Raw genomic sequence first — 21,564 nt, 5'->3', positions numbered from 1 at the left:
TTGCCGTGCTTCGGGCGTCTGAAAACTGCTAACGTCATAGCCGCCCCGCTTCGGACATATATTTGACTATAAAAATAGTACTGCAATGTGCTTCACCGCTGGGCGCCAGGGAGCAATGTTTTATCTTTGAAAGCAGCAAGTGCTAAAGGATGCTCTTGCGCAAAATAGAATAACCACATAATTTACCCAATATGATTTTATTGTTCTATGTTTATTACATTTCGAGAAAAAAGTCGGTTTTCAGAAGAATAATTGTCTCGAAAGATAAAACTATACAGCCCCTAAATGCCCAACAAAATTGAGCCAGCTACCTTCTCAGTTTTTATTTTTTTTCAACCTCGGCCATGAGGTACATTCCTCCCTCTAAGTGCAGTTCCCAGAAAGGGGTGCGTACACAAAGGCCGGCCACAGCTTTCACCAAGAGGCGAGGAATGTCTAGGTGTGAGTCAACCATCGCAAGGTAGCGGGGGAGGGGGGGGGGTGCATGTTTCGGCTTAAAGAGGGGCTTTAGTTCCGCGGCGGTCAAGGCGAAGCAGGTGGATGGAAAGAATGTCCCATGCCTCTCCCGCGCATGTGCACAAATTTCACAGTTGGCCGAGTCGAGGCAAAGAGGAAGACCATCGCAATCGCTATCAGTTCCTTTGCGACGCCGGCATGGTACGGTCGGAGCGATGTAGGTGTTTCGTGGCGTTTCGTAGCAGCAATCTAGCTATTTTTGCTGCTATTTATGCTTATGCTGTGTTGTAGCTAATTCATCGATGCAAGCCAACCAGCAAGGTGTTTGCGAAGCCCACGGTGCTTTCTTCGTTCCGTGATGTGAGCGTTTCTGGAACTTCTCTGCCAGCTGCGATGCAGTGTCGTGTGAAGTGATTTAATATTGGTACTGTCCGTGTTTTAAACTGCACAAATAGCGAACAGCTGTTCCTCAAGACTGCTTTGCGCCGATGTTTATCTCCAAATTATAATAAAAGGTATGTTCTTTTCCATCATTTTTCATAAACATATTATTTTGATGTTATTTTATTTCAGTTTCTAATGCCGCATTTTGGCAGGTTATTATAGCGCAAACTGTAACGACGTGAAATGTTCTAAGAACGATTTTCTTACCTTTTTCAGCTGCCCCGCGTCATGGGGTTCGCTTGAAGTTGCTATAAACACGAAGCGTACAAATCCTTCGTTTTCACAGCGTTCGCAATGACTAAGGTCTGGTAAATATTGTCTGATCATGAACTCATTCTTTGCTCTTTCCTACTCTGGCTGCACAGGATGAGAAACAGTAAAATATTGAGCGTATAGCTTCACGGTTCACAATTACATATTTTTCAGCGAACCGGTTCACAATGACATAGGTTGCACTGGATAGACAAGTGCGAATGTGAAAGAAAATCATTCGCACCTGTTTAACCACTGCAACCTATGTCATTGTGAACCGGTATTTTTTGACACTGATATTTTGTTTTCGAGTAAAAATAAACGAACACGTCAAATTACAGAAGCGTTCTATATAATATGTGCTTAAAAATGCATCAGTCAGCCATTGGTTGCTATCACTGACAAAGCATTTGTATTCTTGAATACTGCTTCAAGCTCTGTCATCTGTTTATATAAAAATGGATGACACGTTTTGCACATGCTCGGTGCAGCTAGCTGGCGCTGTTACGTTCATTCCTCCCAAAAATAACCAGCTTTGAGTAAGCGCTCGCGTGTCCACCTTCTCTGCGTCCGTGTCTATTGTGCGTGCTACAAATTTCACCATGAATAAACCATGTAATTAACTTTTTAGTGAGTAACTCATTTATGCAGGTAATTGGTAGAGAAACCCATTTTGTACACTTTCCTAATTTTAATGATACGTAGTAAATACAACGCAGCAAAGGATATGCATTGAATAATGTGCCCCATCCTTGCCATCTCCTCTGCAAGTAAACAGGGATGTCGGTCACAATTTTAGCATTCATGTGAACCTTAAAAAGCTGTTCTATGTATGTGATATGCTAACCTGAACATGATGTTAACACTGACCATCTTGTTTCTGTGCAGGGTTGGTTCATTCTGCAAGCATTCTGAGACATCAGCTTGCATAATCGATGCTTGCTAGAGATTATGCGACAGCTGCCATGCCGTAATCAACCAAGTCATTATTCATTTTTTTTAATTTCTCTACTACTTCTCTCACAATTCTGTGTAAATATTTTCGTGTGAATAAACTTCTTTCAGTGCAAACTTGCATTTGTTTTCCATTTACGCGCACCTTCTAGGTTGCATACTGCCGTTTACCAACATGTTCACACATACTGACAAATGTTTACACTATGCTACTAGGTCGTATGTGGGACAAATGTTACTAGGGGAATAGTAAGACGTCAATACCAAGTACATAAGCACATGTAAGTAAAATTTTGTCAGAGTGTTACTAAAGAGCCTAAAGACTTGTGTTGGTTGACGGTTAGTAGAACGTTTACAGACCATCTATGAACATGCTTCAGTTGAAGTACGGTAGCCAATTCTTGATAGGATCCAATTCTTGATAGGATGTTACTAGGGTGTATAAAGACAAATGTTAATAGGGGATTGGTAGAAAGTCAACAGAAAATATATGAACATTTTTCTTTTGAAAGAATGTTAATACGGTGTATAAAGAAAGCTTGTTAATAGGGGATTGGTAGGAAGTCAACAGAAAATATATGAACATTTTTCTTTTGAAAGAATGTTAATACGGTGTATAAAGAAAGCTTGTTAATAGGGGGTTGGTAGGAAGTTAACAGAAAATATATGAACATTTCTCTTTTGAAAGAATGTTACTAGGGTGTATAAAGACAAATGTTCATAGGAAATTGGTAGGAAGTTTAAAGACATCCTATGAACATGTTTCTATTGAAAGTTGGTGGCCAATTGTTTCTAGGGTGTTACTAGAGCGTTGTTAGGATGTATAAAGACAGCTGGTAGGATTTCAATTGACTGTTGGTAGGTTCTAGTAACAAAAGTCTATAGACTGTCTAAAAAATGTTGCTAGAAATTTTTATAAGGGGCCAGCTGACCCGCTCAATGAGAGCGTATCACTAGGGTGTCAAAGTTCACGCCTGCAAGAAGAGCAAGCTGACGCAATCGCAAGCGAGACAGGGTCGTTATTATCACCGGCCTCCAAGAACTTTGATCAGCTCTTACGTGTGGACAAAGAGTCACTGGCAGCCGAGCAAAAGAATGATGACAGCTTAGCTAAATTACATCACACAACTAAAGAAGGCATTGCTAGGCGCAAGGTGACGATACATGAGAGAGGAGGATTGTTGTATCGGCACTACAGAGATCGAAAGGGTAGGATTCTAGATCAGTTAGTCGTACCTACTAAGTACCGGGAGGACCTTTTGAGTCTCTGTCATGGAAATGGGTGGTTCGGCCACCTAGGCATAAACAAATCAAAGGAAAGATTGCTTGTGGAATACTACTGGCCTGGCTGTTTCAAAGACGTAGAAAACGTCGTAAGATCATGCGACGCCTGCCAGCGCTCGGGTAAACCAGGAGAGACACGGAAAGCTCTACTAAAGGTAGTGCACTTAATAACAGAGCCTTTCAGACGACTTGTGAAAGACACGGTAGGGCCTCTACCAAAAACAAAATCGGGTTACAGGTACTTGTTTACCATGCTCTGTCCGGCTACAAAGTTTCCAGAAGCAATCCCTCTGAAAGAGCTCAGCTCCACCGAAGTAGTAGACGCGCTTTTGACAGTATTTGCACGAGTTGGGTTTACAGCCGAAATTCAGGCGGATCAAGGGTCAGTATTCACGAGCGCACTGACTTCCACATTCTTGCAAAAGTGCGGGGTAAAGTTAATACACAGTTCTGTGTATCACCCTCAGTCAAACAGTGTAGAGAGGTGGCATTCGGTGCTTAAGCGAGTTTTGCGTGCGCTCTGTTACGAGCACAAGGAGGACTGTGAGAACTGTCTGCCGGCAACTTTGTTTGCTTTGCGAACGGTTTCACATGAGGCTACAGGGTTCTCGCCAGCAGAACTAGTGTATGGGAGGACACTCCGTTCTCCACTGAGAATGTTAAGAGAGATGTGGGAGGAAAGAGGAGAGAGTCCTACAGTTGTTGAATATGTGCTAAATCTGCTGGAACGGCTAAGTGCAACCCAAGAACTAGTCGAAAATAACATGGGAGTAGCTCAAAAGAACGCCAAATTCTATTACGACAAGAATGCGAGGCTTCGTACGTTTAACGCGGAGACCAGGTAATGATCCTCAAACCTTCAAGAAAGAACAAGCTTGAAGTTCACTGGGACGGGCCCGTTAAACTGTTGCACAAACTTTTAGATACTAACTATGCTCTGAAAATGCCCGGCCGCAGGAAGGAGGTGAGGATATATCATTGCAATTTGATGAAGCCGTATGTAGAGCGGAGCGGAGTCGTTAACAATACCATCAAAGAGCAGGATGGCACTAGTACCAAGTTAAAGGACTATAAGGCGACTTCCAACTCTGAAATCGGCCTAGAAGAAGTAGTAAAACATTCGGTAAGCTCGCACCCTCTTGGACCCGAGCAGCTAAGTGAGCTAAAAGGGGTGTTAGGGGAATATCTCGACAGATTCAGAGATTGGCCAGGTAGAACCGAACTAATAACGCATGAAATAGAGCTGACATCAACCCAACCCGTAAGATCAAAGCCTTACAGGGTGTCTCCAAGACAGAGAGAAATTATGGAGGCAGAGATACAGCGCATGCCAGAGTTGGAAGTTATTGAGCCCGCTGAGAGTGACTACACGTCACCGCTAAAACTGGTAGAAACCCCTAACAAGGACCCTCGTCCGTGTCTTGACTACAGGAAGTTAAATTCCATCACTAGGGATCAGCTGTACCCGATACCCAACATTGAGGAACGAATTGAAAGAGTTAGCGCTGCTAAATACATTTCAACTAGAGATCTCGTGCGGGGGTACTGGCAAGTTCCCCTTTCAGAAAGTGCCAGCCGCTATGCCGCATTCATCTCACTTCTAGGCACTTTTCGCCCTCTCGCACTCGGCTTCGGGCTGAAGAACGCGCCGTTTAGCTTCTCTAAATTAATGGATATTGTCCTAAGAGACTTGCAGGAGTTCACCTTGCCATATCTTGATGATGTAACAATTTTTTCGGACAGCTGGGAACAACACGTATCGCACCTCAAACAGGTGTCCTCACGGTTGAGGGAAGCCGGCTTAACGATGAAAGCGGAAAAGTGTAGATTTGGTTGTTCGCAGGTTACTTATCTGTGCCATGTTGTCGGCCAGGGCACGAGACGGCCGGCCGAGCTGAAAATAGCTACGATTGGAGAATTTTCTCAGCCGCGCACGAAAACAGACCTTCGTTCATTTTTGGGAATTGTGGGGTACTATCAACAGTACATTCCGAATTACTCGCAAATGGCAAGTCCATTAACGGACGCCCTCCGAAAGGGAGCACCGAGTAGCGTACACTGAGATAAGGACAAAGCGAACGCTTTCCAAAGTTTGAAAACGCTATTGGTTTCTCGTACTGTGCTTCGCGCGCCAGACTACACAAAGGAATTCATAGTTCAATGCGACGCACGCGACAGAGGTAAGGGCGTGGTACTTGGTCAGGTCGGCGACAATAACGAGCAGCATCCTATCCTCTATGCCAGCCGTAAACTAAATGTAAGAGAGGAAGCCTACAACGCTTCAGAGAAGGAATGCGCTTGTTTAGTTTGGGCCGCCCAGGAGTTGTCGTGTTACTTGTACGGAGCGAAGTTAATCTTCGAGACCGACCACTGTCCTCTGACGTGGCTCAATTAAATGTCACACAAAAATGGCCGCTTGCTCCGATGGAGCCTCACTCTCCAAGAGTACAACTTCTCCGTTAGATATAAGAAGGGAAAGTTGCATAGCAATGCGGTGGTTTGAGCAGGCTAATTTGAATTCTGCGTTTAAGTGTCCCGCCTAAATTTTAGGGTTACTAGTGTTAATTTTGTTAAGCCAAGAAGATCCCCTCTCATTTAGCAGGATTCCCTCCATGATTGCTGAATTTGTCAGCACGAAATTGCTTCAAAAATTGGCATAGCGAAATGCAGCATTTTTTGTTTCTACACTTATGTTTACTTTGAAGCCTGGCGGGTCTAAAGTGAGTTCCAAGGTACGTCATCTCGGCGCAGAGCCGTGTTGTGAGGTTCGTTTTGCAGTTGCCTGTCCTTGTTGGATGTTTTGTGGCGGTAGCATCATTACACAAGTGGTCGCTGCGAGCCAAGGCATCACCCCCTGGCCACCAGACGTTCTCTTCCTGCCCAGCGGTTGTCAGCGCTGGACAGTCGAGATTTTCCGGGCCATGGAAGCGCTGTTAAGAACGGCCTGCGGAAGTGCAAGTTTTGCCAGCCAGTTGCGACAGCGGCGCCAACTTTTCCTGGAAAGCCACCGTCATCCTCTAGCCAAACGGCGTCACTAAGTCTACTGCGTCCGTAGGACAATGCGCCACGTCGGCCACTCTGCGTCGCGGGATTGCCGAGATGAGTTTGACGAACCAGGCTTTGTGACGGAACACGCCACCGCCGACCCGGTCTGCTGTGAACAAGAGAGTCCCCGAGGGAACTTAGTCGGAGGCCCCTTCCCACGCACCGTTCCTGACGTCAGCCCCGAGTTCTGCGAAGACCGTCTGACCTCGCTTCGGGACCGTGAACCTGTGCGGAAGTGTGTGTGTAAGCCCTCGCGCAAAGAGGCGGCTCGTTTACGATGACTGGTCGAACCTTTCCCTCACCTAGGGATCGAGGGAGGACCGAGTGTTTATAAACCGCTGTTGTGCGGCTGCTCATTGTACTTTCTCTCGCAGTCATGCTAGACTGATGAACTGCAACGTCCTTATGTAGATACTGTAAATAAACCCATATTCATCGTTCTCGATGAAAAGCAGTTCTTCCCTTCAACAACGTCCTCAGCGTGGATAAGTTGGACGACGGCATGGGCCAGCTACTATGTAATTCATGCCCGACTCCAATCTTGACAACTGCTTACGAGCGGTGGGATTGACCTCCCAATCCTCACAGGCCCCATATATCTTCACTGGGCATCTTTCTTCACAGAATGGAAGAGCACTGAGTTTTTTTTTCCTTTTTTTTTGTCTTGAGTGTTTTTTTTTTGTTCGTATGTGTTCAATGCACTTTATAAGTTTTCCTTCATAGATCAAACAGACTTCCTGAGTTTCTTTCTCTCCGAGTGGCACGCTCACATGTGAAACGTCCTCCCTTCATATGCTTGTCAATAGAGATTTACGTTTCCATGTGCTTTGTGGTAAGCTAAGGCTGCATGTCGCTGTTTTGCGCTAGAGTTCTTATTTCTCATTATATTCACGTGCATCTTGTCGCCTTGATGAGGCGACTAATGATCCACCGTATTGTACCAGTCCGGCCGTGGCTGTCAGAAAGTAAATAGCTAAATTATATATAATGACGCCCTATCCTACTAGGGAAACAAATGTGCAAACACAATAGCTCTTGCTAAAAATAATGAGCAGCTTCAACTACAGACTAACAGTGAAAGGCATAGCAAGACGGTTCGATCGCGGAGACTCGAATTATCGCACTCACAGCAGAGCTATAAGCCCTGTTTAGTATCCGAACGTTGATTACACGCCAGGCGTGAGCTTCGAAACTGCAACGCCCAGTCACACAAAATGTGCCAATTTACCCGGGAGAAAAAAGAAAGTAAAACATTTGCTTTCAAGTGATCCAACAAACTAATCGTCGGCGTGGCAATCTGAACAGCGGGACGTCAAGGTCAGTCAATTACACTCCACGCGAGTGAAATCAGAAAACCGCGAAGGGGTGATGAGCCACCTGCGGTCAATTAAAGGCAGCGAACATGGCCTTTTTCTTGGGCGCACAGGATGCCTCTGTATTCACATAATGATGAGGCCACTTCGAAAACAGCAATCAGGGTCCCACGCCGTCACACATAGTAGCGGTAAAATTTTGTCTACCGTTTTTTACACAGTGCTAGACGCAGAAATTTGGTCTGTTCGCAGTTCGGCGACGGCAACGGTGACCGGTGAATGTGTTGTGCAAGTGTGGTCCCGTACGGCGGCCAGCGTCTCCTCGAGGCTTCTAAAGATTAAGCCTATTTACGGGCACACATTTGTGACTCCTGCCAGTATCAATTCAACGCTAACGGCAATTCTGTTTGAGGCGTAAAGGGGCGCTGATAGTGGAAGACATGCCGAGGGTGTAAATTATCTTCACCGGCAAAGTGCGACCAACCAAATGGGTAAGCGTGCGCTTTCATTAGACATACGACGACCCGGTCCGCGCGAAATTGATCGCCGCAGCTGTGCTGCCGGCGGGCATCACTTCGGAGGTTATCGACAATCTAGTCGGCGTTGCTTATCACACGCTGGTATTGCGGGCGTCCGCGCGCTTTGGCGTGTATTTCAGGCAGTTGTATATACGTATATTCAGCTGCTGATCTGCTGCATGCCTGCTGTATAGGCGAACCCGATAAGCAGCACGACGGGCAATGTCATCGCAATTCATTCGGCCTTGCAGCACACCTAATTTCCCGGTCTAAAACTCCCTGATTCAACAAAAGCCTGCCGTGCCACGAAACAATGGCTCCGCCTTACGAGACATTCCGTCGTGCACAGAGAACACTCAAAGCGGCCCTAAAACACACATCCGTATAAGTCGTTTGGGCTTTCCCGTATTTTGCTTTTCTTTTCCTTTTTTTTTCAGATATCGCAGGCACCGCCGTCCTCCAAAGAAGAGAACGTTTTGCTTATCCCCAAGAGATTCGTGGTAGAGAATATATGCATGAATTCTATCATGCGATTTTGACATTAGCAAAAAAAGAGAAAAGAAAGAAAGAAAGAAAGGTAAGAGCACTTTTTTTGCAATGTTTTGGTTTTCCCTTGTTTATGATGGGCACGCGCTACGGCTCTTTGATTGTCACATGCAGCGTAGGAAACTTTACCAGGCGTTCTTTTTCCTTTGGACAAGGACAGCGTGATGGCCTGGACGAGAACGACTTGTTAGCTACAAGTATATTGTTGCAGAGCATGGAATGGAGCATATAACACATAGAGGGTTGCAAAGCTTAGTAATTTGTGTTGAACAGCATAAAATCAGCAGCGCTGGCGCATGCAAGTTAACGGAGCAGTTGCGCGGGTTTGGGTATTATAAAGCGATCGAAGGTTCCTTTGCAATACAGATCTGCTAAAGGCGTTACTTTAACTACTTTCTACAGCAATACAACCTTGTTACCGGGATTTCTCAGTTGCATCGGCGGCGTCGACGTTGGCGCCGTCTTGGCCTAGAACTCTGTGACTTCATTCTCTGTTTTGAGCATAAAAAGCCTAGCTTGCAGTTTTCATTTCCAAGTATTAGCAAGAGTCGGCTAAAAGGTATACGCCACAGAGGAAACCCTTTAGGAGCGTTCCAAATCATTAGCATTTCTCACATCATAACCATATACGGGGTTTAAAAAATTATTATGGAGTTTTACATGCAAAAACCACGATCTCATTATGAAGCACGCCGTGATGGGGCACCTAAATCTTAAGTACACGGGTGTTTTCGTATATAGCCCCCATCGAAATGCGGCCGCCGTGGCCGGGATTCGATCCCGCAGCCTCGTGCTTTTAGTTGTTCAACACCATAGCCACTAAACAACCATGGCAGGTACCATATACAGGGTGTCCCAACTATCATTCACCAAGATTTAAACTTACGCAAGTGCCACGTAGCTGGACAGAACCAAGGAAATGTTGCTTGCCATCGCTTGGAGATACTGAAATTATTTTTTTCATTCCACCTAGTTAGATAATTAGTCATAATTATTAAACAACTTCTCAATTATTATAATTAGATGATAAGTGTCAATGAGAAAATTGTGGAGCAACATGAAAAACTCCCCATACAGTTTTCTGCTGCTCAATACGTGCTGCATAAAAGTGTTTTTCCGAGCGTGAAAGAGGCCCGCCAATGCACGCAAAGTGCCTCGAGCGGCCAGTTGCGCGGTGCCGTCCTCAGAATCCGTTCTAAGTCGATATGCCTTGTAAACTCACCGGCTACACTTCGTAAATTGTAATATGTGCCTTAAAGAAACTAGCAAAAACATTATTAGTGAGATTTTGTTAATTCCTGGATTACGCATTTTTACGTATTTCGATTTATCACGCAAGTATTGTCCGCCGCATCGAATAACCCAGCTCAAGGACTGCAATTACGCTGTCGAGCTGCCGCAGGCGATCTTCAATATATATATATATATATATATATATATATATATCTTAAGCAGCCATCTCTTTCATCCAGCTTCATAAGGTTTTCATTTCTTTAGTTCAAATAATAAGTACAAGTAATTTCCCCTATGCTGTCCTTGGCGTCTTTGTTGGCTTCTTAAGTAAAAATCGGGGCCCCTCGGTTTCCTTTCTTCTCGTTCATTACACAGCGAGGGTCTCGAAGCCGCCAGCACTGCTGCCTTCAGATAGCATGTGCGGGTTTATTGACCGGTTGCCTTTACCCAAAAAGATCACGCACTAGTGATGCCTGCGGCAGAAAGCATGTTCCACATCCGTCGCCAATGCCTGTGAGTGGTGGCGCTGGCTAACACTTCCAGGGTTAGTTCTAGCAGATAAGCATAAATACCCCAGAAAGTGGGCGGGAAAACGGCGCCGCGGTAGCTCAATTGGTGCACGCGTGATGCGAAGACGTGGGTTCGTTCCCACCTTGGGCCAGTTGTTTTTTTCATAGGCTCACAGATCGCATGCACTTTTTTTTAAAATTTGGGTCCCAGTCGAGTGGATTCACAGTTGATGCCCACTGCCAAGAGAACGGAGACGAAGCAATTGCAGGCAGAGGGGAAAACCATCCACTCAAAAACAGGCCGCGTGCATTCGAGAATATAATCTCCGTCGGGGCTCTCGCTGCGCCCCTTCGCAATCTGGTCAAGGGATCTCCCCGCGGAGCCGTGCTCAGGCATATTGGGGGCACGGCAGTTCGCTGGCCAGAGTCGCGATCGCACTATCATCGCCTCAACGCGGGCACCCGAATTGAGCCGCCGGCACCCGAGGGTCCCGGACGCGCGCCGCGGGTTTCCTGCTCACCGTAGCTCGAGGGACATCTACCCCTGCCTGCGATAAGCGAAGTTCCGCTCGGCCACCACTTCGCTCTGCTTGGCCGGTCCGCGCGAATACCAAGCACACCCAGCGTGCTCCAGGGTCAATGCCGCGAAACAACTTTCCCTCTATGTCTGCGCCCAATGCCTGCGGTATACAGGAAACCACCAGGATAGAAGATTCGACGCAGGCGCCTGGGCTGTTCCGCGCCCGTAGAGAACGGCAAGTGCGCCACGTGAGAAAAGACGCATGTCTTCTTACAGTGTTAGAGTTCTAACCACCGGCAAATTTCAGCTTCCCCCCACCTCTTTATAATTGTTTTTTTAACTACGTGTTACGTTTGGGACTGTAGTGCGAGCAGTCCGGGCTACCTTGAATGTAAATAGCAGAACCCACCAATACTTTCCATACATCAACTGAAGTAAAAAATAAAATTAACACGATGGAGTAAATGTAAAAAAAAAAGATTAATCAAGACGGAAAGAAGCCTGTCGCCCAATCGGCTTTACGACGGAAATGCTTCTGTACAGCGTTACTGACGTTGGAGCATATATCTATAGCATGCCTTTTTTTGCGCGTTAGAACTTCAGAGGAGGTGCTGGAAACCCACATCCCCGAGCATCCGGTGTTTTCAGGAAGAAAACTACGAATGTAGCAGCAGCTCAACCGACCTGATAAGTTTTACTGCGAAGATCGCCGTGTATTTTCTAAAGGCAAAATGTTACAATCGGGGACTTCCGTCGTGAGTTGTTTTCTAAAACCACTCTTCCGCAACTGCTTGTTACGAGCAATTAATTATATACTACACTGCAGTTCACATACATGCAGAGTATCCTTATGCAGCTCAAGTGGTTGATCAAATGCGTTGCGTACAAATCCTTGTTGGGCCTTATATAGGAACATATAAAAAAAACAAAAGATCATACCATACAAAAGTCCAGTGAATCCAAGCCCAGCGACAAAAATTGCAGGACGCTTAAGCTTCGCCTTCAAGAGTGGAACGCGATAGCGTTGTCGCACCCCGTTCGCACCGCCCACTCATTCGCTCGGCATGCTCGTGACGAGACAAAGGGGTGAAGCGGGCGAGTGGCTCGCCACCTGTCGGGGCAACGCCGTACATTGCGAGGAGGGGGTCTTCTGTGTTTGCCGCAAGATGGCTCTGCGTGTGCGCCAAGCGCGGAAGAAATGTAGCGGAAACGTACTTCGCTACTCGTTTAACTGCGACTTCTGTAATTCACATGCTCGTAATTACCGATATACACCGCAGTATAACTTTCTACGGCACGTTTCTAAGGCAACACCGCTTTCACTAGAGGCGCTTTTGTCGCGCTTTGAACTATCGAACTCGTAGCTGAGTGGTAGCGTCTCCGTCTCGATCACAATCCGGAGACCCTGGTTCGATTCCCACCCAGCCCATCTTGCAAGTTGTTTTTATTTATGAATTGCCTTCCGGGATTTTTCGCTCATGGTCAACGCCGCCGGCACCGACTTTTCTGAGACACGAGCTACTTAACGCTGTCGCGTTGAAATACAAAAGCTGCCGCCTTGGCAGCGATGAAGTGCGATCAAAGGAGCGATCGTACATTTCCTTACCGGCAGGCGTAATCTACACATGGCTGTGATTGCACAATGCCGAAGCTCTACACGTCAATACCTGGAGCCAAATTTCTCTCTGCGTAATATAAGATAGTCCCGCATTCTTGTAAAGCGATGGCACTCGCCGCGGTGGCTTAGCGGCTATGGTACGTGTTGCGTTGCGTTGCTAAGCACGAGGTTACGCGCGATCAAACCCCGGTCGCGGTTGCCGCACTCCGATGGGGGGCGAAATGCAAAAACGCCCGTGTCCCGTGCATTGGGGACACGTTAAAAAGCCTCTAGTGGTCAAAATTAACACCGAGTCCCTCAACACTATGGCGCGCCTCATAATCAGAACGTGGTTCTGGCACGTAAAACTCAAGATTTCAATTCATTCATTTTAAAGCTATGGCTTTCTTTGGCTCTTCCCCCAACTTTGCGGTTTGTCAGTTTCTGGCCGTGTGTGTATGGAAAAAACGTTTATTTCAACAAAAGACGACACGTATGTACATTCTGAGTCACAATGACGGCACAATACCACCAGGACGATAACATATACAAAGAACTGAACATTGTATACATGGCACGTTTTCAAAGAAATGTCGCTCGCTGCCAACTTGGGACGTCACTATAGGTGCTACTAGGTGCCCAATGAAAGTACCAGCTAACGAGCCTATATAAGCCTTTTATTGTGACCAAGTATGCCCACTTATTTTCTTTTGTGATCCCACATTTTTCTAGATCAAATACCAACCGCTGCCGCCGGGACTGGGATATCGCGCTTAGCGACCTAAGCAGCGCCTTCTATATAGTGTCTGAGCTGTGCAACGGCCACTAAGCTACCACGACGGGCAGGAACTGAAATGCAAAGCAGCGGAAATAGCAGAATCGGATCAGTCGGATGCCATTGAAAAACATCATATATGGCGCATCTGTACAATATCAAATACGTACCGTGAGAATAAGGCGACTTGATATGCCGAAAGAAGACAAAAGCGAAACTCAAGGGTGGATCCGCCATCTTTACATTCCTGTATCAGTTCACCCTTGACGCCAGAGATCGTCGAAACGTCTAGCGGTAGCTCGTTAATTAATTATTTCTACTAGAACTGCACTGTACTTGAGAATAAACGAGGCTGGACTACACCAGCACCGCAGCTCGGACACGACATCGAAGGAAGAAACATTGGCCTTCATAAAGCTATTTCAGCGTGTCGCGACGCCCGATCCGATATCCGATATAGTCTAGCGCATGCGCATGTGATTCCTTCGGGCCGCGTATCGCAGTAACGCATCGCGCTATGCTAAAACGTTCTATTTTCTCAGCTATAGGACAGAGATCCTCAAGATAATGAACCAGTCTGCAGACAGACTGGAGGCACCGTTTCTGGAAGCCTGCCAATGACACAAGCGAAACAAGAGGAAGAGCGTTAGCACACCCGTTCGATATTGAACAAACAAGAGTAACTGCATGGAAACGTAAGGTGATGGTGACAAACTATAAAGTTTCTGCCTTTGGTACAAATGACAAGCATAAATTGCAGAATCACGCGCCACTCCCGACATCTGCACAGTATTGCTCCGGACACGTGCGTCAGTATACGATCTGCCACGCTTCGAGACAGTCAGGCTGAATGTAAATCTGCATTTACGTACGATAATAGTAAACGGGATTTTGCTCACAGTGAGAACTTGACCCTACTATAAGTATACCTATTCATCGTGTGTCACAGCCATTTGCTGTGCCTCAGCGTTAATCTGAAGAAAGAATGCCGAGCGTAAGATGATGTACGTTAAATATTTGACGCATTCGACGCAGCCTCAAACAGCGGCAGCCTGCGCACGCGCTGGGAGTCTGTGTTGCTCAGCTCGGATTTGCAGCACCAACTCTGGGCCGTCCAGCGAGCCGAGGAAGCCGCCAAGGGCCAACAACCCTTGGCCGAAACCTAGGCGGGGTCCAGGACCACCCCACCAAATCGCAGGGCACTGAATAAAGTTATTTGAATGAATGAATGAATGAATGAATGACGCAGAAAGCACTGCAAGCGAGCGCGCAGACACGGTGAAAATAAGCTTGAAGGAGGCATGGCAAAGAAAACTATGAAGACGACGGAAGAGAACCTGTCTTCGACCGCCTTAGGAAGCGGGGCGGTCGAACATACGGAAAGTTCCGGGAAACTGGCACCGACACGCGCTATGGTGTCTTCCCGCACACTCGTTCTCTGCCCCGCAGACAGACGCGGACCGGTTCCCACAGCCGGGCTGATTTCCATCTGCGAAGGGCTAAAAAAGGCGAGGCCGCTGATCCCGTGAACGGCTTGCCGTGAAGGTGCCGATAAACATCGAGAATTCCTATAAAGGTTCGCTTAATCAGTGCTATGGCATCTTTCTCATTTTTTTTTCTTCTTTAAATAAGACCTTCAACTACGGTGCTCACGCTTGCATAATGGAGGCCAGCAGACTTAGGTGAGTCAATCAAGGACACCGTGACAGCACTCTTCTGCGTTATTCTTTGTAACAGAATTTTCTTATTGGTCGGCGCATGCCAGCTATCAAGAAGTCTTGATTCCAGCAAAGATAGCCGATAAAAACGAAAGAAAAAAAATAGCGAGGCATGGAAAGAACTGCATTGCACATAGTACAGGTAAGAAAGGTGTCCCCGATATTTTTGCCGAACCCGCATCAAGCATTCCACGGCACGATACCATGCATGCGCGCATAACAAGTATTCACTGGAAGGCGTTACACGCATGATTTAGTATAAGGCTACACGCACGAAATTCCGCAAACCAACGCGCGGCTTGCAAAATATGCGCCTTGTCAAGATGACATCCAGAACAGTGTCCATTTACACTTAAATGAACCGAAGAAGCGGCACAAAATTGGACTTTGCGGTTTGCGAAATTGCGTGCATATTTACACAGCCGCTTTCATCGTGCGATATTTCCATATAATGCGGCAACGACTTCAGTATTTTACTATTACCCTGCCACTACGGTGGTCGGAAGCCGAGAACATCGTCACAAGCATGCTCGTCCAAGTGTAGAAAGCCATATGAATGATACCACAGGCAGTAACAAAAAGCCTGGGACCTTGCAGGCGTCACAAAGCTTCACAAAGCCGGCACGTTTGGTTCTTCACAACTTGGAACCAACTTCGGCGACTTCAGGAATAATGACTGACGGTGAAGCCGAGAGCAAGAAATCTCGTCTAGAGGACAGCAAGCATGAACAAGATCTAATTATGAGCTAAGTGATGAAGACAAGGTGGGTGAAGATGCACCATTTACTTTGGTCACGTATCAGAAAAAACGAGCAGAAGGCATTCCGGTTGTCTTTCGCCCTACAAGTGAAGATACTACTTTTTGGCAAGTGAATCCAAACCGAGTGTCTGCCGAAATAGTTTCCGCTTCCAAAGAAAAAGTACAGTGTTTCAGGACGACCAGAGATGGAAGTTTCAGTGTCAGCGTTGCTTCCTTAGCATCCGCAAAACGCCTTTTGATGCTCTCAAGTGCAGGCGGCCTGTAAGTCAAGCGCTTCATCCCAGAGTCATACACGCGAAAAGTTGGGAAAGTAAGACATGTGCCTCTGCAGTATACAAACAAACAACTAGGCTCCTTGAAAGATGCAGACAGATAAAGTATTCCCGCCAAGAAAATGGAGCAGTAAAGTTGCATCCACTTCATACAGTATTTCTGACTTTCAGAGACGATTGCCCTATTCCAGGAAGAATTGACTTAGGTTTCACCAGTCATACTGTAGAGGAATATCTAGGACCAGCACTTCGTTGCTATAATTGCTAGCGATTTGGGCACATGGCGAAAAACTGCCACAGCACATGTCGATGCAAAATCTGCTCAGAAGATCATGACCACAAGGAGTGCAAGTCATTCTTTCAGCCTAACGGCAATTATGAACAGCTGGTGTCACAAATCAACGAAACCTGCCATTGCGCTTCTGAACGAGGACATGATATCGTATTTCAGTGGCTGCCGGGACATTGAGGCATCGTTGGTAATCACCTCGCCGATGACGCTGCCCGACGTGCACAGGCTGGCTCGCCGACACTCCTTATACCTTTATCGAGAGTCCACGCTGCAAGAGAGCTTCGTAGTCTCGCTCGTACCATCACGTTAAGTTACTGGCATACACCACAGAACTCTAAGTGTCGCTTATACAGCCTCGACCCATCACTGAAACTTAAATTACCAGCGAATCTTCCACGACGTGAAGCAACACTGCTGTGTCGGCTGTGGGTAGGAGTAGCATTCACCAACTCCTACAGCTATCGTATTGGAATGGCGGATTCACCAATGTGCGCTAAGTGCAAGTGTGAAGAGACCATCAGTCAACTTCTGTGCCACTGTTCTCGCTTCGATAACCAACGTGAGACTCTCCAGTGTGCCTTGAATAGACAGGATGACAGTCCATTTACGGAAGCGAAGATCTTGGGAGCCTGGCCTCACAGTTCATTAGCGCAGAAAGCAGTTCGAGCGCTTTTTCACTACCTGAAGGAAACAGACTTGTGTGCCCGACTATAGACATCCTATACCTAAGTTCTCTCTCTCTCTCTTTCACTCCCCATTCCCTTCCCCACGTGTAGGGTAGCAAACTGGACTCAGTCTGGTTAACCTCCCTGCCTTTCCTTCTTCCCTTCTCTCTCTCTCTCTTCAGCCTAGATGTGCCTTCCGCCTCCTACTCAGGCTGCCCTCAGAAAAAGGCAGCGGCACAAATGCGTCGACATGAACGTATCCATAGAAGACAACCGCGACGCAATGAACCCGCCCCAAACCTTGAAATTCTTCATCCAGTGCAAGGTCACCCACCTCAGCGGACACCGGAACCCCAACAGCCAAGAGAACCAACAAGTTATTCCTCCTCAAGAGAACAACCAACAGTGCAATCAAGATACCATCCACGAGGATCACAGTCAAGCGCCCAGTCTTATGCGTCAATGCTACGGAAACCCAAACGACAACACGCAGAAAGTAATACACCAGAAATCTCCAATATTCGCACACATTGTTCTCAACGACCTTACGCACCTACAACAGATGTAACGTCAGTTGATAGCGACCATACCATCGCATCGGTGACGCAACTGATTTTGCCAATGCTTTTCGCAGCGCTTAAGGCAATCCTGTCTGCTTTGCCGGAAGCAAGCAACCTACCAGAAGTGAAGGCTTTGTTGCCTCTAGAAGCACTATTGTGTCGACAATCCGAGCCAAAACTGCGGCAAGCAGTACATGAATAACCGCTACAAAAAGTCTCCATATTTCCGTGGAATGTCAACAGTCTTCGAAGGAAGTGTGCTGACTTTCGTAAACTGCTTGTACAACTTTCCAATATTTTGCATTCAAGTGGCAGGAATCAGTGACGATTTTCGCCTCTCGAATTATGTGATATACAAGACGTCTCGTCAAGGTGCTGTTAGCAGAGTGCTCCTGTGCGTCAGAAAGGACTTACCATCTTATCAAATTCAATCCAGTGATTCTGACTTTCCAGAATTCATCGCATGTAAAGTATCCTTTGGTAAGCACTGCGTAACAGTGATTAATCTATATCTACAACCTTCAAACCAGATTTCAGTAGAACCGCTAGTGGATATATTCAAAATAGCTCATTGTAATGTATCTATATGTGGAGACCTCAATGCACACAACATTATCTGGGGCAGTGATCATTGTGATGCACGTGGTAACGTTATTGAGTGCGCCATAGATAAATGCAACTTGACTGTTTTAAACGATGGGTCGCCAACATTTTTTTGTGGATATAATTATTCAAGCTGCATAGATGTTACCCTGTGTTCGCGTGATCCAGTGAATGGTGTGGGATGGACAACAGATATGGAAACGCGCGGAAGTGATCATTTTCTCATACTTGTAAATCACCCTAGCGTGCACTATGATATCAAGCGGTACAGCAGACTAGCCGACTGGAAAGCTTTTCGGTACCGCCTAACGGATCAAATTAATCAACGGTGGAACGGTTTCTTTAATTTTTGCAGAATAGTGTGAACAAATGCACAAAGAAGGTCTCAATTCCAAAAGATTATGATGCATTTGACGGAGAGTATGAACACCTAAGAGCCATCAGACGCCGATCCGAAAGAGCGTACCGACGGAGCGGAAGTTTAGACGCATACAAAAACGCTCATAAAATTTACAATGTAATGCGCAGACGCACGGAAAATTTAGGCAAACGGCGCTGGCGCGATTTCGGCGGCATGCTGTCTCCTCACACGTCTGTCCCACGAATTTTTCTAGTAATTCGTTCTTTAAGCGATCCTGTGACACTGAGCTTCCCATTTCGTGCTCTCGCTGTAGCTCGGGACACGTGTGCGCTAAGGTTTTCACTGTATGCAGACGATGTGTGTATTTGGACATCTGGGACTAATGCTCAATTCCTTCAGATTGCATTGCAAGACGGCATAAATATCATTAATCAATTTTTGAGATACATAGAGGAATGGTTCTATCACACGCAAAGACAGCTGTACTTCACTCGGAGGCAGTTAAAAAATTTCGCTCTTAATCTGGAAGGACGCCCTCGAATGATTGTCACACAGCATCGATTTCTTGGCATAATACTTGATAAGCAGCTATCCTGGGCACCCCACATGAAAAAAACTCGAAAACGAGGTCAATGCGATAGTGACTGTACTTCGTAGACTTGCAGGCACATCATGGGGCGGATCAGTATCGTCCATGCTGACTGTTTACAATCCATTAATACGACAAAAAATTGTGTATTCTGTGCCCATCTTACACAGACTTTCCCACACGTCAGAAGAGCGACTTCAATTACTTTTAGCTACAGGACTATGCATATGTCTAGGAGTTCCACGAGCGACTTCTAGCTGTCTTGTAATAGCTGAGGCTCGCCATCCACCGTTTCCAGTTATGAGAACTACAGAAACATGCCGACATTATTTCCGTCCTCAAACACGGCATAAAAGAAACCCATTGGCTTTAGACATAATGAAACGAGATAGAAGTTATGTTCATAAAGAAATTCGAGAAAATCTTCACATATTGCCTAGAAATGAATTTTGTAACTCAGACGTCGAATATCCTCCATGGCTGCTTACACATACGAAAATCGAATTCTCAGTAGACGGGAAATTGAGAAAAAAGACACGTTCATTCAAGCTGCTCAACAAATAGCACTTTACCAGATATATATGCGGTATTCAGGATACAGACACGTCTATACATATGGCTCCAGTACAGCAACCTCTTCAACTTCAGCATTCAATATACCGCACCTCAACAAACAAGTATCGTATAATTATCTCGTGCGACTTCATCCACAACGGCTGAACTGTTCGCAATCCTATGTGCGATAAAATTTATATTGTCAGTAAGAGATGCGAAAAAATGGGTAACTTTCAGCGATTCACAGGTGCATCTAACATCACTCTGCTGCACAAAAGGAAAAACAATCAGTGTCAGTATAATATACGAAACAGTTAGAGACCTCACGAAGGCTAGCCAAGCAAAGCATGAAATAGCATTCCAGTGGATACCAGGGCATTGTAACATTCCTGGCAACACAGCAACCGATGCAGCAGCATGACAAGCACACCTCAAAGATGATGTGATCCTGCTCCCAATATTAAAGAATGAATGACGCTGCATTATAAGGGTAATGTCTTACAAAATCTGTAGACGTACGTGGTTTGACCAGAATTCTAAGAGCTCGGATTACTATAATATTGATCCGTTTATTGAATTCAAATATTTATTGTCATTAGAAAGAAATACGCAAACCCTTATTCATCGAGTAAGGCTAGGCACTGTCTACACAATGCATTTCTTACACAGAATTGGCCGTGCGGAAACCCCCGAATGTGATTGTGGATTTGTAGACGAAGATATACATACTTTTGGGTCCTTGGCCAACAACGTCCTTGCAGAAGAGCGCTTTAACAACACTAAATCCTTTCTTGAAGACAGCGGCATTGTTGGCCGTTATTAACGCTTTTATTATTCCGTTCATTTCAATGTCGCTGTATATATGTATGCGTTTGTAGATTATGTTAGGTTGACTGTTCTGCTGTGATTATATGTTATAATGCATTTACACGATGTATGTACCACCCGCTGACTAGAGACTGCGTTATTAGGCGAAAGTATCATTTGTATTTTTGAGAATTCTTTCTACAGAATTGTAGAGTCATTTAACTTGTATATTGTATGAACCATGTGTTTCTTGCGTCATGGTGTTATTGAGTAAACGTTGTTTGACAAGTCCTGGTGCTTCTATGAAAAGGTTATGTGATATGTAATCCTGTAGCCTTCATGTTATAAGGTATACCCTTTCAAGAGCTAAGGAGTAGCAATCGCCTTAAATTGTGCGTCAACATCGCCTTATATCATATAAAAAAGAAAGTATCGAATATCGGATCGCTTATCGAATAGTCAAACGAGGACGCATATGTTTAAGCAGGAATATTTATTTCGGTATAATTATGTACCACGCCTGTAGTGACTAGGGCAATAAAGAGAGCTAGCTATCAGGGACAAACGATCAATTTCAAACATTAGATCACTGACTGTCATTAAAATAAACTGAAATATATTAAATACACAAAAAATATTCGCCCACACCTACTTCATAAATTTGTCTCTCCTGTTAAACTTCACTCAAATAGTCACAATGGCAACCAGCAGCACCGAAGTTCTTGATATTGCTTCTGACTCCACGCTAACTTAATTAGCGCAGTAGATGGACGGTTTAAACGACTAGAATATACTATTTAACCTCTTAATAAAAGCCCGCCGCGGTGGTTCAGCGACGTTCTGCTGCAAAGCACGACGTCTCGGGTTCGATTCCCGGTCGCTCCAGCCGCACTCCAATAAGGGACAGAATGCAAAAGAACGCTCGAGTACATGCTT

The 21,564-nt window shown here is 45.8% G+C and overlaps 1 protein-coding gene and 1 long non-coding RNA gene across 5 annotated transcripts in view; one reads left to right on the top strand and one right to left on the bottom strand.

Annotated features, from left to right (window-relative positions):
- The window catches only part of LPCAT (lysophosphatidylcholine acyltransferase), a 194,751-nt gene that overhangs the window by 125,508 nt on the left and 47,679 nt on the right, over nucleotides 1-21,564 (bottom strand). The window lies entirely within an intron of this gene.
- Nucleotides 935-2,227, top strand: LOC142590572 (uncharacterized). Of its 2 annotated transcripts, none has more exons than XR_012830189.1 (3): nucleotides 935-971; nucleotides 1,117-1,203; nucleotides 2,041-2,227. It is a non-coding gene; the product is annotated as an uncharacterized LOC142590572 (long non-coding RNA). The 2 variants fall into 2 exon arrangements; XR_012830190.1 differs by having other exon boundaries at nucleotides 1,117-1,208.

The sequence above is a fragment of the Dermacentor variabilis genome, chromosome 1 (genome assembly GCF_050947875.1).
Source record: "Dermacentor variabilis isolate Ectoservices chromosome 1, ASM5094787v1, whole genome shotgun sequence".
NCBI classification, from domain to species: Eukaryota; Metazoa; Arthropoda; class Arachnida; order Ixodida; family Ixodidae; genus Dermacentor; species Dermacentor variabilis.
The sequence above is the reverse complement of the archived record's forward strand: the minus strand, read 5'-3'. Positions and strand labels throughout refer to the sequence as shown.